Source organism: Symphalangus syndactylus, chromosome 10 (assembly GCF_028878055.3).
Source record: "Symphalangus syndactylus isolate Jambi chromosome 10, NHGRI_mSymSyn1-v2.1_pri, whole genome shotgun sequence".
Classification (NCBI taxonomy): domain Eukaryota; kingdom Metazoa; phylum Chordata; class Mammalia; order Primates; family Hylobatidae; genus Symphalangus; species Symphalangus syndactylus.
This window is the reverse complement of record NC_072432.2, coordinates 51,124,607-51,138,997: the sequence shown is the minus strand read 5'-3', so window position 1 is coordinate 51,138,997 and position 14,391 is coordinate 51,124,607. Positions and strand designations below refer to the sequence as shown.

The 14,391-nt window shown below is 44.0% G+C and overlaps 1 pseudogene; it reads right to left on the bottom strand.

The window, feature by feature from the left end:
* Positions 1 to 988: 988 nt before the first annotated feature.
* Positions 989 to 2,982, bottom strand: LOC129491600 (actin-related protein 2/3 complex subunit 1A-like; annotated as a pseudogene).
* Between the last annotated feature and the right edge of the window lie 11,409 nt (positions 2,983 to 14,391).

The following is a 14,391-nucleotide window of genomic DNA, read 5'->3' as shown; positions in this document are numbered from 1 at the left end:
CCTTCCAAAGTGTCAGAATTACAATCATGAGCCACTGTGCCCAGCCCATTGTCTCTTTTTATTCTTATAATATCCCATTTGGAGAAACTGAGACTCAAAAATGTTAAGGAACCTATTGCCCATACATCATTTAGCTAGTAAATCGAAAGCTGGGATCAAACCCTCCCTTAGTCTGGACCCAAAGCTTGGTCCTTGAATCACTACAAGTTCCTGTGTTCTCACTGTAAGCAGCTGCACCTTCTGCCTCCCTGGAATTAGTAGGTCTCCTGATAGTCAATGCTTGCCTCCATATCCATGAGTCAACTGCTCTGCCTGCTCTCGAAATGGTATTTAGAAACCAATATTTGGGTATGGCTTTGCTATTGCTATTGAGATGTCAGTACTCCCAGGTCCTTTCAGGGGATTGAACTAACCAATGCATGTGTGTGTGTATGTATATACACACATATGAGCATATAGATATGTATATGAGTATATACATATAAATGTGTATGAATATGGATATGAAAACATATATGTAAATGTGTGTACACATGTTTACGTTTATATCTATCTTAATATATTAAAGACCATTAAGTCACTCCAGTACTTCCAATTCTAATCCATCCACAAGGTTCATTCTAGTTTTCGCTTTTCTTTTTTTTTTTTTTTTTTTCAAAACCGCATTCAGTTTTTAATTTAATTTTCCATTGGGCAATTTACATATCTCCCTCACACTGTCTTTTAAGTTAGTGTGACAATTTTCCATAATAAACTACTTAAAGAGAAGCTTTGGTCAAAAATGGAATGAAGTCACAATAAAAAAAAAAAAGCACTGCTTTTAAAAAACCAACACTTTAACCAATTTTATATTCAAACAAAACCACACAGTATTGGCGTGATATGTGTTCTCAGTGTTTCCTTGGGGCTGGCTTCCTCACCATCATGCCACAGCACAGCTGTGATCTTCCACAGTTTGTTGTGCTGGATGGCGGAAGCTCACTCAGTTTCACATCCAGAGGCCCTGCATGGAAGACTGGAGAGTCTTGAAATTCCAAATTGTCATGGCTCCATCGATGCCAGTAGTGCAAAATTTGCAACAATCTTGCTTGCCCACCTCATAGAGACTTGAGTGATGCTATGTGGGTGCAGCATCTCCAAGGCCGTGTTGCAGTCCTCAGTCGTGGCCCTCTTGTCCATGTTGCGAAAGCATTCATGACAGACATGTTGCGTTGGATGCTCTGTTTTGGAATGTCCAACTTGGAGATGAAGGTCAGGCAACCTCGGTCATCGTAAAGAGCGTTGGGCAGCAGTCATGGGGGGCAGTCATGGCCAGCAGCCACCACGCTGTTCTCTGAGACAAATGAAACACTCAGGAGCGGCAGGAACTCCGTGTGAGACCTGCACACTTTTTGAGGCATCAGCAACAGACACGGTGCTGTTGTGGCTGACCCAGACCAGGCGGCTCCCACTGGCAGAGAAGCTGACCCCGTGGACCCAGCCACCAGTGCCACTGCCACCTAACTCTGACATCAGCTGCCCAAAGAGTATCTTGCTGCCCCGGTGCATACTGACTGGCTTTTCATCCACTTTTTTTTTTTTTTTTTTGAGACAGAGTCTCCCTCTGTCACCCAGGCTGGAGTGCAGTGGCACGATCTCGGCTCACTACGAACTCTCCCAGGTTCACGCCATTCTCCTGCCTCAGCCTCCCGAGTAGCTGTCATCCACTTCTTTCATGTAGGCAGAAAAGAGTCTGCATTTGAAGTCACATGATCCTGCTGCCAGCAAAACGTTGTTGGGATGGCAATCCAAGCTGAGGACTGTGGAGCGAATTGGCTTTTTAATGTGCTTGCTCACCCACCAGTCATTTTCAGACTCAAAGTAACAAACAGAAATGAATCGTGCTCCACTTCCCACAGCAAATTTGTTCTCTAGTGGGGACTACTTCACAAAAGTAGCTGCACAGTTAATTCTCAGGCTCACCAGGGTTGGCTTACAGACACCATCTTTCTGACTCCAGACTTAGGCATTGTGGTCTGCCCCGCAAGTGATGATGCGGTCGCTCTTGGGAGCCCAGTCAATACCTGTGATATGTCTGTTGTGCTCCTTGAGTTCATGAGCTTTCACCCACCGGCTCTCGTTCTTCTTCTTCCTTTTTTTTTTTTTGAGACACAGTCTAGCTTTATCGCCCAGGCTGGAGTGCAGTGGCACGATCTCGGCTCATTGCAACCTCCACCTCTTGGGTACCAGCAATTTTCCTGCCTCAGCCTCCCGAGTAGCTGGGATTACAGGTGCCCGCCACCACGCCCAGCTAATTTTTGTATTTTTGGTAGAGATGGGGTTTCACCATGTTGGCCAGGCTGGTCTTAAACTCCTGACCTCGTGATCCACCTGCCGAGGCCTCTCAAAGTGCTGGGATTATAGGCCTGAGCCACAGCGCCCGGCTCCGTTCTTCTTATAGATGTGCACTTGGTGATTATTGGAACTGAGGGCAATCTGGGTACGATCCCTGTTCCAGGCATGATAGGTGATTGGCTCTAATAAAAACTGATGCAGTGACATTATTCTTAGTGTTTTCAAAGGAGAGAAAGCTGGGGTCGGGGGAGTCTGGACAGGCTTGGAGTGGAGGATTTGCAGACTCTGGGCAGTCAATGCAAACAGGCTCACTGCGGGGAGGGATGACTAGTTTTCTCTATTTCTATACTTTAATCCCTTCTCTGACACTGAGAAACCTGACCCTCATTATCTTTGACATACTAATTTACCTGAATATGTTAATCTTCCTGAATATGACCAACCTCCCATCACCTCTTCCATTCCCTCCCCATGCAGACATCCTCCTCACCTCATTGTATTCTGATATGCAATACTAGGCCACCACAGGCTCGTGGGTGAAAGCCCTCCCATACTATTTGTGCTCTTGTGTTCTCTGAGCTGCCCCCTTATATAAGCACCCTCCATCACCCACTCCAGTTCTGACTCCCCACACCAGGTTGCTCCCATGTATGGATGACTTCCTCTCCTTTCTTGGGCTCCAGCACCAGTGCTGGGCCATTTCCATGAACGGATATCCTCCTAGCCCCCTTAGGTTCTGACTCTTCCCATCAGGCTACTTCCATGTCCACCCAAAACCTGTGAATGTGATTATTCAGAAATAGAGTCACAGCAGATGTAAAGATGAAGTCATATGGCTTTAGGGTAGGCCTTAATTCAATGACGTACTTAAAAGAGGGAAGGCTGGGCACGGTGGTTAATGCCCTGTAATCCCAGCACTTTGGGAGGCTGAGGCAGGCGGATCACTTGAGGTCGGGAGTTCAAGACCAGCCTGACGAACATGGAGAAAGAAACCCCATCTCTACTAAAAATACAAAATTAGCTGGGCATGGTGGCGCATGCCTGTAATCCCAGCTACTCGGAAGGCTGAGGCAGGAGAATCGCTTGAACCCGGGAGACGGAGGTTGCGGTGAGCCGAGATTGTACCATTACACTCCAGCCTGGGCAACAAGACTGAAACTCCGTCTCAAAAGAAAAAAATAAATAAAAAAGAAGAGGGAAATTTGGACTCAGATATACAAGGAAAATGCCATGTGATGATGGAGACAGAGGTTGCAGTGATATGTCTACAAGCTAAGGAACACCAGGGAGTGCCAGCAACCACCAGAAGCTAGGAAGAGGGAATGAACAATTCTCCCCTAGAGGGTTGAGAGACAGCATGGCCTGATGACATTTTGCTTTCAGACTTCTGGCCTCCAGAACTATGAGACAATACATTTCTGTTGCTTTAAGGCACTTGGTTTGTTGTCATTTGTTACAGCAGCCCTAGGAAAGTAATACATCTACTTTGTCTGAAACAAGAGGACAGAAGTATGTACTTCCATTGATTTATGTGCAGTTGCTAAGAATTTGGTTGGATGGTCAAAGAAGGAAGCTGATTGAAAGACTGGTGACAAAGAAGTATGGGGAATAGGTATGTTGATGCACCTCTTGGAAAGGACATAGACTGCAAAGACATGTGTGTCTATGTGAATGCTCATCAAGGGAAATTCACAGCAGAGGATGCTCTGAATAACCAAAAGGACAAAATGACATACTATGTGGATGCAAAAAAAAAAAAAAAAAAAACTTTTTCCAGACACTCATTGTTTACTCAGTGGGCACATGAATAAAGTGGTCATGATGGCAGGAATGGAGGCTAGACATGGACTCAACAACAGCTTCTCCTGAAGCTCCTAACCAAGGTTAGCCAGGCTGACACTATTGCTGAGCACCTTATCTGCCAACAGCAGATGCCAACACTGACCCCTGATATGGCACCATTGCCATATGATTAGCAGCTGTCTGGTAGCAGGCTGATTATACTGGAACTCTTCCATTACTGAGAGGGCAGAAATTATTCTCGTTAGAATTGACACATTCTGGGTATAAATGCCTTTTCTATTCATAATGATTCTGCCAGAACCTCCACAGACTCAGAATACCTTGTCCACCATCATGGTATTCCACAGAACACTGCTTCTGCTCAAGAAACTCATTTCATGGTAATGGGAATACAGCAGTGAACTCATGTTTATAGAATACGGATACTGCATCATCTAGAAGTGGCTCCCCTAACTTAAAGGCAAAATTGCTTACTGAAAACTCATTTATGCTGCCTGTCTTAGTCTGTTTGAGCTCCAATAAGAAAATACTATGGACTAGGTGGTTTATAAACAAGAGAAATTTACAATCACGGCTGAGTGTGATGGCTCAAGCCTACAATCCTAACACTGGGAGGCCAAGGTGGGAAGATTTCTTAAGGCCAGGAGTTTGAGACCAGCCTGGGCTAACATAGTAAGACACCATTTCTACAAAAAAATAACAAAATTAGCTGGGCTTGGTGGCGTGTGCCTGTAGCCCTTCCTATTCAGGAGGTTGAGGTGAATGAATCCCTTGAGCCCAGGAATTCGAGGCTGCAGTGAGCTATGATCATGCCACTTCACTGCACCCGGGGCAGCAGAATCAGACCCTGTCTTCAAAAAAGAGGAAAGAGAGAAAGAGAGGAAGGAAGGAAAGAAGGAAGGAAGGAGAGAGAGAAAGAGAGGAAGAGAGAGAGAGAGAGAGAGAGAGAGAGAGAGAGAGAAAGGGAGAGAAAGAAAGAGAAAGAAAGAAGAAAAAGAAAGAAAAATAAAAGAAAGAAAGAAAGAGAGAAAGAAAAAGAAAGGGAGAGAGGGAGGGAAGAGAGAGGGGGAGGGAGGGAGGAAGGAGAAGGGAAGGAAGGAGGGAAGAAGGAAGGGAGGGAGGGAGGAAGAGAAAGAAAAAGAAAGGAAGGAAGGAATTTACAGTCATGTATCACATAGAAACAAGAATACCTTCTAAGAAGTGTGTTGTTAGGTGATTTTGTCATTGTGAACATCTTAGACTGTGCTTACACAAACCTAGATGGTATAGCCTCCTATGCCCCTAGGCCATGCGAGATAACCTGTTGCTCCTAGGCTACAAACCTTTACAGCATGCTGCTGTACTGAATACCATTGGCAGTTGAAATGATAAGTATTTGTATAAACATAGAAAAGATAATGTGTTGCACTATCAGTAGGTATAGGAATTTTTCAACTCTACTATAATCATATGGGACCATCCATCATTGACCAATATGTCATTATGCAATGCAAGATCAAGGTAGCATCCATTTCTGTGTCTGGTGAGATGTCTCTTCTGGATAGACAGCCTTCTTTTCACTCTAACGTCACATGGCAGAAGGGGTGACAGGTCTCTCTCAATCCTTTTTTTATTTATAAGGGCACTAATCCCATTCATGAGGGCTATGCCCTCCTGACCTAATCATCTCCCAAAGGCCCCACTTCCAAATACTATCACCTTGTGGGTAAGGATTTCAACATATGAATTTGGGGGGGGGGGCATAAACATTTAGACCACAGCAGTGCCAGATGTGCAACCATACTTTTTTTTTTTTTTTTTTGAGACGGAGTCTTGCTCTGTCCCCCAAGCTGGAGTGCAGTGGCCTGATCTTGGCTCACTGCAAGCTCCGCCTCCTGGGTTCACGCCATTCTCCTGCCTCAGCCTCCCAAGTAGCTGGGACTACAGGCACCCGCCAACACGCCCGGCTAATTTTTTTTTGTATTTTTTTTTTAGTAGAGATGGGGTTTCACCGTGTTAGCCAGGATGGTCTTGATCTCCTGACCTCGTGATCCGCCCGCCTTGGCCTCCCAAAGTGCTGGGATTACAGGCTTGAGCCACCGCGCCCGGCCGAAACCACACTTTTAAAGATCGGATTCTGACTTAGAAGATGCTGTATATGCTTTGAATCAGAGACCGTGATGTAGTGCCATCTCCTCCACAGCCAGAACAAGAGTCCAGGAATCAAGGAGTATGAGTGAGAGTGGCTCCTTTCACTACTGTATCAAATAACCCACTTATAAAATGTTTCTTCCTATCCTGGCAACTCTAAGACTTGCTGATGTGAAAGTTTTTGTTCTCAAGAGAGAAATGTTTCCATTAGAAATATAACAATATGTCCAGTCCACTACACTGGAAGATGAAGATATCACCTGACCGTCTTGGGCTGCTTATGTCACAAATCAACAGGTAGAATAAGTGGTTTCTATACTGCTGGTGATTGCTCCCAATTACCAAAGGGGAACTTAGGTTACTGCTAAACCACGAGTACAAACAGAACTATGTATGGAACCCAGGGGATTTCCTGGGACATCTCTTAATACTTCCATGCCTGTATTAGTCAGGGTTCTCCAGAGAGACGGAACCAACCGTGTGTTGTGTGTGTGTGTGTGTGTGTGCACGCGCGTGATATGGGGAGATTTATTAGAGGAATTGGCTCACGTGATTATGGAGACTGAGAAATCCCATGACAGGCCATCTGCAAGCTGGAGGCCCTAAGATGCTGGTAGTGTGACTCAGTCCAAGTTCAAAATCCTCAGAGCCAGGGAAGCTGATAGTGTAATACTCAGTCCAAGGCCAAAGGCCTGAAAACCTGGGGGCATTGGTGTAAGTCCTGGAGTCCCATAATCAGAGAGCCTGGAATTCTGATGTCCAAAGGCAAGAGGAGGAGAGTATCCCAGCTCTAGGAGAGGTGGGGGGGAGAGAGAGAGAGAGATCCTTTTCTCTCCTTTTTTATTCTATATGTACTAAACTCCTTAGCAAATGGTCACTTGGCCATATCCTTAGTATTCTCTCTTGAACTCTTGAACACACTTTTTCATTTTTTACATGACCAGGCTGAAATTTTTCAAATCTTTCCATCCATTCTGCTTTTTTTTTCTTTTTTTCTTTTCTTTCTTTTTTTTTTTTTTTTTGAGAAGGAGTCTTGCTCTGTCACCCAGGTTGGAGTGCAGTGGCATGATTTTGACTAACTGCAACCTCTACCTCCCAAGTTCAAGTGATTCTCCTGCCTCAGCCTCCTGAGTAGCTGGGATTACAGGCATGCACCACCAGTCTTGGCTAATTTTTTTGTATTTTTAGTAGAGATGGGGTTTCACCATGTTGGCCAGGCTGGTCTTGAAGTCCTGACCTCAAGTGATCCGCCTGTCTCAGCATCCCAAAGTGCTTGGATTACAGGCATGAGCTACTGCGCCTGGCCCCATTCTGCTTCTTTTTAAATTATGAATTCCATCTTAAGTCATTTATTTCCTCTTATATCTTACTGTATATGGTTAAAAGTAGCTACACAGATCCTAAAAATATTTTTCTTAGAAATTTATTTTACCCAGCTGGGTGTGGTGGCTAACAACTATAACACCTGCACTTTAGGAAGCCAAGGCAGGGAGTTCAGTTGAGCCCAGGAGTTCAAAACCAGCCTGGGCAGCAAAGTGAGACCCTGTTTCTACAAAAAATTTAAAAATTATCTGGGTGTTGGGGAGTGCATCTGTAGTCCCAGCTACTCAGGAGGCTGAGCTGGGAGAATTGCTTGAGCCCAGGAGTTTGAGGCTGCAATGAGCTATGATCACACCACTGCATTCCAGCCTGGGTGACAGAGCAAGATCCTGTCTTAAAAACAACAACAAGAAAAAACCTCTTCCATCAGATATCCTAGCTTGTCACTCTTAAATTCTGCCTTCCGTAAAGTCCAGGGCATGAACACAACTCAGCCAAGTTCTTTGCCATTTCATAACAGGGATGGCCTTTACTCCGGTTTCCAATAAGGTATTCCTCTTTTCCATGTAAGACTTCAACAGATTGGCCTCTGCTGTCCATATTTCCACCATTCTAATCATGGTCACTTAAGTAATCTATAATTAGTCTCAGCCCTTCCCTGCAGCTCTCCTCTTCTTCTGAGCCCTCACCAGAATCACCCTTAATACTCCATTTACAGCAATCTAGTCTTTTTCTAGCCTGCTGCTCCAGATCTTTTTAGCCTCTACCTATTACCCAGTTCCAAAGCTACTTCCACATTTTCAAGTATTTCTTATAGCAACAACTCCAATCTTGGTACCAACTTTTTGTTTTAATCCATTTTGTGCTGTTATAATAAGAATGCCACAAACTAGATCATTTGTAAATAGAAGAAATTATTTAGCTTGCAGTTCTGGAGGCTAGGAAGTCAAAGATTGTGAGCCTTCATCTGGTGAGGGCCTTCTTGCTGCATCACAACATGGTGGAAGGCATCCCAGGGCTAGAGAGCATGCTCAAGAGCAAAAGGGGAACAAATTCACATTTATAACCAAACCACTCCCTCAGTAACTAACACACTCCTTTGATAACAACATTAATCCATTCATGAGGGTAGAGTTCCCATTACCTAATCACCACTTTTTTTTTTTTTTTTTTTTTTGAGGAGGAGGAGGAGGAGGAGTCTTGCTCTGTTGCCCAGGCTGGAGTGCAGTGGCACGATCTCAGTGCACTGCAAGCTCCACCTCCCAGTTTCCCGCCATTCTTCTGCCTCAGCCTCCTGAGTAGCTGGGACTACAGGCACCCGCCACTAATTTTTTGTATTTTTTAGTAGAGACGGGGTTTCACTGTGTTAGCCAGGATGGTCTCGATCTCCTGACCTCGTGATCCGCCCACCTCGGCCTCCCAAAGTGCTGGGATTACAGGCGTGAGCCACCGCGCCCGGCCACCTAATCACCTCTTAAAAGTCCTACCTTTTAACATAGTACTGTTGTATTGGGGATTAAGTTTCCAATATATGGCTGGGCGTGGTGGCTCGTGTCTATAATCCCAGCACTTCGAGAGGCCAGGGCAGCTCACGTCTATAATCCCAGCACACCAAGGCAGGTGGATCACTCCTGAGGTCGGGAGTTCCAGACCAGCCTAACCAACATGGAGAAACCCCGTCTCTACTAAAAATACAAAATTAACCAGGCATGGTGGCACATGCCTGTAATCCCAGCTACTCCAGAGGCTGAGGCAGGAGAATCATTTGAACCTTGGAGGTGGAGGTTGTGGTGAGCCGAGATCGCGCCATTGCACTCTAGCCTGGGCAACAAGAGTGAAACTCCTTCTCATAAAAACAGTTTTCAACATAAAAACTTTGGAGGACAAATTTAAACCGTATCAATGCCCAAGAAAAAATATTAACTGAAAACTGTCACACACACACAAAAAATAGAGGCTGGAATATTAAGACTCAGACAATTTAGAAATGAAAGTTTAGGTCACTCCACTAAGACACCTGACCAGCTGAGCTTCTGGCTGAGGGCAAAGGGAATACAGATTAGGTAGCAGAAGAAGGTCATAAATATCAACCATGGCCTCCTCATCAGTTAAAGAACAGGGCTCGGCTGGGCGCGGTGGCTCAAGCCTGTAATGCCAGCACTTTGGGAGGCCGAGGCGGGCGGATCACGAGGTCAGGAGATCGAGACCACGGTGAAACCCCGTCTGTACTAAAAATACAAAAAAAAAAATTAGCCGGGCGTGGTGGCAGGCGCCTGTAGTCCCAGCTACTCGGAGAGGCTGAGGCAGGAGAATGGCGTGAACCCGGGAGGTGGAGCTTGCAGTGAGCCGAGATCGTGCCACTGCACTCCAGCCTGGGCAACAGAGCAAGACTCCGTCTCAAAAAAAAAAAAAAAAAAAAAAACAGGGCTGTAGTAGGTTGGCTACATATTTTCTCTTTGCTTGTAATATGTGTTTATTTTTAAATGTTAGCCATTTTATTTTTTCCCCCATGATTTAATATACAAGTTGTTGGAGGTTAACTTTACAATTTAGACTTTAGCTAACAGACTATTTAGTAAACTGTGACTAAATTTGAAAAGCAATTAATAAACTCAGTATTAAAATTTTTTTATTTTAATTTTTAAAATTGTAGTAAAATATGCATAATGTAAAATTTATCATTTTAATCATTTTTAAGTGTACAGTCACTGGCATGAAGTACATTCATATTGTTGTGCAACCATCACCACCACCCATCTCTAGAACATTTTCATCCTCCCAAACTGAAATTCTGTACCCATTAAGCAATAACTCCTCATTCTTTCCTTCCTGCCCTCCAGGCCCTGACAACCACTGTTCTACTTTCTGTCCTCTATGAATTTGACTATGCCAGGCACCTCATACAAGTGGAATCACACAATATTTGCCATTTTGTGACTCGCTTATTTCAAGTATAATTTTTTAGAAGGTAAATTATAAATCACATACAAATACAAAATGAATATGTGTGATAGGTTTTATTTACCTCATTAATTAATGAGGGAACCAGTAAGATGTTACAACTAGATCAAAGGATAATTCAAAAAACCACATGTAAACAGGCAACAAGGAATGCTAGAATGCATTTATTTAAAAGATGGAAAATGATCTAACCACAGGGTGGTTAATCTACTATATTCCACCAGACACAAATAATTTTCATTTCTATGAACTAAAATCCTTTGCACTGTTATTAGTTTTCTACAACTTACAGAGCTATAAAATAGCCCCAAAACAATGAAAGGAAAAGAAAACCAGGGAGTGTATCAAAATAGAATGTCCAATAATCATACATATAGAGCATGAATGGATATTGACAGTATAGCCGTGAATGGGGAAAAAAAAAAAGGTAGGGTAACACTGTGCCAATTATCAATTTATTGCTCCTTAGTCCAAAGCAGTCTTTCTTTTTCTCGTTTGGAGTTACTGATCTGGATCTGGATCCCATGAACATTTCTCATTTGCCAGCTGGTGCAGTGTTAGACCTATCAGCAGAGGGCACTAGAGAGACACTGCAGGCATAGCAGAGGCAGTAGCTGCCCTTCCTAGATCTCCTTGTTCTAGATCTTGTTCTTATGGCGTCACCTATGGAGTCCCATTGGCACTCACTCTCCAGGAAGCTTCCACCTCACCTTAGTAGATGGCTTCCAGCTCACCATCCCCACCTGCAGCTGCACACCACCTCTAGCTGCAGCACTCCAGTGAATTCCTCTGCCATTTACACATATCATTTCTCTGCCATCTAGCTACAGCCCCAACCTCTCCAAGGGGGTCTGAATTTTAGCCTCAGGGTTGAGATCTCTTCCAAGTTTGTTACTCCCTTGGATGTTCTCCCTCAGCCTTAGAGGTAGTCATGCTGTTTACATTTGCTTTTTCTTCTTCTTCCTTTTCTTTTTTCTTTTTAGAGATGGAGATCTTGCTAAGTTGCCCAGGACAGTCTCCAACTCCTGACCTCAAGTGATCCTCCTGCCTCAGCCTCCCAAGTAGCTGGGATTACAGGTGCTAGCCACTGCATCCAGCTGCTTTTTTTTTTTTTTTTTTTTGATTTTTAGAAATGGTCTCACTCTGTTACCTAAGCTGGAGTGCAGTGATACAATCATGATTCACCACAGCTTCAACCTCCTAGGTTCAAACTATCCTCTAACCTCAGCCTCCTGAGTAGCTGAGACTACAGGTATGTACCACTATGCCTGGCTATTTTTTTATTATTTGTAGAGATGGTGTCTCATTATGTTGCCTAAGCTGTTCTTGAACACCTGGGCTCAAGTAATCCTCCCACCTTGGCCTCCTAAAATGCTGGGATTACAGGCATGAGCCCTTGTGCCCAGGTTCTGGTATTCTTTAGAGTTATCCTTTATATGTCTTAATAGTTAACCATGTTTTATTAGTTAGCAAACTTTATATTCAATTTTTCCTGCTGGATGCAGTGGCTCATGCCTGTAAGCCCAGCACTTTGGGAGGCCAAGGCGAGTGGATCACCTGAGGTCGGGAGTTCGAGACCAGCCTGGCCAATGTGGTGAAACCCTGTCTCTACTAAAAATACAAAATGTTAGCCACGTGTGGTGGTGGCAGTCACCTGTACTCCCAGCGACTCGGGAGGCTGAGGCAGGAGAATCGCTTTGAACCTGAGCTGCGGAGGTTGTAGTGATCTGAGATTGCACCATTGCACTCCAGCCTGGGCAACAAGAGTGAGACTCTGTCTCAAAAAAAAAAAAAAATCCTGATAAATTATTGGTATAATTTCTGTCTCCCGATTGATAACACCATAAGTTTATTTATTTTCTCCCTATTTAAAGTTGTCAAATCCATATTATTACCCTTGCAAAATAAATATATTAGCATGCTTTCACGTCATATTAATATTTTCTAGGAATTTAGTTCTGAGTTGTAATTGAAATAGTTTCTATTTCTCTTTTCTTTGGTTCTTTTATTTGGATTTTACTTACATGTTTGATACCTTCTGATATTGCTCCCTCTCTCTTTTTTCTTTTTTCTTTTGAGACATGGTCTCACTCTGTTGCCTAGGCTGGAGTGCAGTGGCACAATCATAGCTTGCTGCAGCCTCAACTTCCCAGGTCCTAGCCATCCTCCAACCTAAGCCTCCCAAGTACCTGGGACCATAAGCGCATGCCACCACATGTGGTTGTTTCTTTTTTTGAAACAGAGTCTCACTCTGTCACACAGATTGGAGTGCAATGGTGTGATCTCAGCTCGCTGCAACCTCTGCCTCCTGGGTTCAAGCGATTCTCCTCCCTCAGCCTCCCAAGTAGCTGGGATTACAGACATGCATCGGCACACCTGGCTAATTTTTTGTATTTTTAGTAGAGATGGGGTTTCACCATGTTGGCCAGGCTGATTTTGAACTCCTATCCTCAAGTGATCCACCCCCCCTCGGCCTCTCAAAGTGCTAGGATTACAGGTGTGAGCCACACCTGGGCCATGGCTAATTTTTTTATTTTTTATAGAGACAAGGTCTCACTGTGTTGCCCAGGCTGGTCTTGAACTCCTGGGCTCAAACGATCCTCCTGCCTTGGCCTCCCAAAGTGCTGGCATTATAGGCATGGGCCACCACACCCAGCCTCTGTTATCTCTTAAAGCAGTATGAATTTCTGCTTCTGTTGTAATGTGGGTCCTTGTGTGACAAATTTTCTGTGAACTTGTATGCTTGAGGCTTAATGTCAGCTTTACTATGCTTTTATATTTGAACGATAATTTAAGTGGTAACTTATATGTGCTAGTGCATTCTCACATTGCTATAAAAAATACCTGAGATTGGGTAACTTATTTAAAAAAAAGGTTTAGTTTACTCATGGTTCTGCCAGCTTACAGGAAGCATGGTGCTGGCATCTGCTTATCTTCTTGGGATGCCTCAGGAAACTCTGAATTATGGCAGTAGGCAAAGGGGGAGCAGGCACGTCACATGCCCAGAGCAGGAGCAAGAGAGAAAGAGAGGAAGTGCCATAAATTTTTAAATGATGAGTTCTCTCAAGAACTAACTCACTGTCATGAGGACAAACCAGGAAGATGGTGTTAAACCATTCATGGAAATCTGCCCCCATGATCCAACCACCTCCCACCAGGCCCCACCTCCAACATTGCAGATTACATTTCAACATGAGACTGGGGCAGGGACATACATCCAAACTATATCAATTTGTCAGTCTCACATATATATGTGAGACTGAGTCTCACTCTGTCGCCCAGGCTGGAGTGCAAGGGCACGATCTTGGCTCACTGCAACCTCCGCCTCCCAAGTTCAAGCAATTCTCGTGCCTCAGCCTCCTAAGTAGCTGGGATTATGGGCATGCACCACCACATCTAGCTAATTTTTGTATTTTGAGATGGGGTTTTGCCCTGTTTGCCAGGCTGGTCTCAAACTCCTGAGCTCAAGTGATCTTCCCGCCTTAGTCTCCCAAAGTGCTGGGATTATAGGCGTGAGCCACCACACCCGGCCCCCAAACTATATCAATTTGAATGATAATTTATTTAGAATTTTAAATATGAAATTCTAAGCTCTAAGTTTGTTTCACAATACTTAATAAATATTACTTCTTTGTCTTCTTGCAGCACATGTGCTGTTGAGAAATCTAATATCAATATGATCCTTGTTCCTTCACAGATAACATGTTCTTTCTTTCTAGAAGATTTCAGAATTTCTTCTTTATGTATGTTACTTCGACATTTCATTATAATGTATCTAGTGTGGGTCTTTCCTTTTCTCTTTGGCACCTTTATAAACATTTTCAATCTGAAATCATTCATCTT